Genomic DNA, 2,836 nt, shown 5'->3' on the forward strand with positions numbered 1-2,836 from the left:
TTGAAGAAGCATTAATTCCTACACCGAAAAACATAAAATTTCTTGAATTCAATGAAATAAGAAAACACATGGACAACGGAAACAGTTACAGTATTTAAAAGTAGTACCATAGCATAGCATTTTTTGATGTTAATATTGCCCACTTTAGATTCTTGAAAATATGTTTATTGTTTATCCAACAAAACCCGCCCCACTAATTGAGCTCATTTTTAAAAACATTAAAAATTGTATAAGAAAGACTTTTTATGGCAAAAAGCGGTATGGTAGGATCCAGGAAGAATAAGAGTTCGTTGTGTGCATACGGGTATCTTCATCCCACGTTATCAAAATGAATTATTAACAATTTGCGGCATTTTATTAGGACTAAAGTAGGCTCTAGGTCCAAACTAGGAGCACTCACCCTTTAACTTTTTCAAGAAATTCAAGAAAACAAGCATCAAAATTGATTGTCAAAAGAAGTCTCAACTAATTTCTTAATTCAAATATCCAACCTTTAGATTTGTTCAAGAGATTTCACTTTAGAATATTTAAAATAATTTTTCTGAAGGAACTCAAGAAATTTATTTCAAGGGAATCTTTTGGGTGTCTTAATTGGGAAGAAGATAATGATGATCGATTTTGTATAATACTGCACCATGCGGGCAGACAACATAATTGAATGTTAAAAGTAATATGGTGTGTCTCAAATCTCTTATTTATTTATTTAAAAAAAGCAGGTTGTTTCAAAATTTCTCGGATTGACATCGATGTAGACATATCAGGATTTCTTATTTCGTTGAATTTGGCTCATGTAATATAGGCAAAGTACTCTATAACAGAATTTCTATCACTTCTGTGAAGGTCTCTTGATCCCATTTTCTTATCATTAGAATATGAAGGTTAGTTTATTTAAAAATGGGTCACTTTCTTTTGCTGATAGCTTATTTTCAAGTTATCGGACATACAAAATTTGGACAGTATTTTGTTGCCTGTAAAAAGTACTATTCGACCTTCTTCAAAATCCACCATCATCAAATCGATAGCTGACAAAACCGTTGATTTTTCAAAAAATCTGTGCGTGAGTGGTGGAAAAACTTGCAAACACTGCAATGTTCACAAAATTCAAATCGTGCGTTTGAGTGAAGGACATGATCGGCAACTACGGTTAAGGGTCATCAGGGAAGTCAAGGCTCATTTAAGGATTTTTAATATTGAATAAACTAAGTGTAGATCGCTGAAATGACCCGCAAATTTTTCTCCGATAAGCTTAAAGTGTTGCCTAGCTGTAAGTCATTAAAACTTAACCTGAAACAAATTTTTTTTGCTAGTTTCAGAGATCGTAAGGTGTATAGCCGGTATCGAGGCAATGAGACATGTGATTTCTGATGGACGACAAAACTTATGCAAAAACTCTATTTCAAACAAATTCTAGCGGTTGAATCCTGTGATATTTCTGGTCGTGACAATTTCCTTTGCAGATTAAAGTATATGTTTGCTGGTTGTTTTGAAAAAAAAAAAAATGATTTGCCCAGACTCTAAATACTCCTGTGGAAAAAAAACTACAATTTTCAAAGCAAAACTTTGGTTTTCGCCTTTTTTAAAAGCTTAAAAAAAGTACTTTTGAATGTATATTTTGCAACCTACGAAATTTTTCCATGCATCATAATAAAATTACCTTTATAACCTCCATAGAAAGTATTTCGATCAAACGGAGGGTTTTTGAGATACACGCATTCGTAATTGTCCCATTTAGCTTAGCTTAGCTTGATTAACTACTCACATCCACCTTAAACCGTAAAACCCGAAGTGCATGGTTCTAGAAAATGTATGCATTGCTTGTTCCAAAAACATATTATGATAACAATCGCTTCGAGGTCCACGATCGCTGGCGTGGCTCAGTAGAACAAGTTCCACATTGCCAATGGTTGCTACTCCGTGATTGACCGAGGCCATCAATTTTAATCAGAGGTCAAATGAATGGTGCTTGGGATTAGCAGCTCATTCACACTGCACAAAACTGATGCTCTCTCTTTTAACGTCAATAACGGCGCCGGCCACGTCCTAGTAGTCAATAGATAGATTGGAAGAAAGAGAAAAGGATGAAAGATCTATTTTGTGCTTTAGGACCGAGGTTACCTCTGCATCCTAGCAAAACAATTTTGGTTGGGAGAGGGGTTAAAGGAATTGATTGGAGACACTTTTGACTAGTGTTACGGTGAACCTTAAAATTATTTCCTAACTCCTATTAGTTCCTGTTGAAAGCTTTCGGCATCTCAAAAAACCCCAGACAACCATTTAGTGGGTATATCGGATTTGCAACGCAAGTATACGTGCAAATATACGTGTAAACATATCGTATAAAATGTAGCAAAACCAGTATATACGTATCATTTTGGAGGCCATATAGGTACATTAGCAAACATATTCTTGATTTGGATTGTATTAAATTACGATTTGCACGACTTGTCATGCGCATTATTAACGACTACCCTGATTCTTTTTGGAATATACTATGACAATTTACATCATCAAATAGATGATTGAGGTTGTAATATACGACATTTTTCGTAACAATATGGAAAGTTTGACGACTTATTTGGTCGTCTTTTGCGACTTGAATGCAGGGCTCTCATTTTTCGTCAGTTGAATAAAAATAAGATTATTATTTTTTTTTACTTTAAACCAATTGACGCTCAAATGCATCCCCAACCAATTCATCCCCAAAAATAATAAAAATAAGATTATTTCAAAGAAATGCGTTTTTTGCTGTCAAATTCAGGTTTATATCGTACAAATTTATTATTTGCCTGATTGCTGATTTTTTTCAACGTTCATGAAGTTATTGTTAGTACCTGGG

Source organism: Uranotaenia lowii, chromosome 3 (assembly GCF_029784155.1).
Source record: "Uranotaenia lowii strain MFRU-FL chromosome 3, ASM2978415v1, whole genome shotgun sequence".
Taxonomy (NCBI): domain Eukaryota; kingdom Metazoa; phylum Arthropoda; class Insecta; order Diptera; family Culicidae; genus Uranotaenia; species Uranotaenia lowii.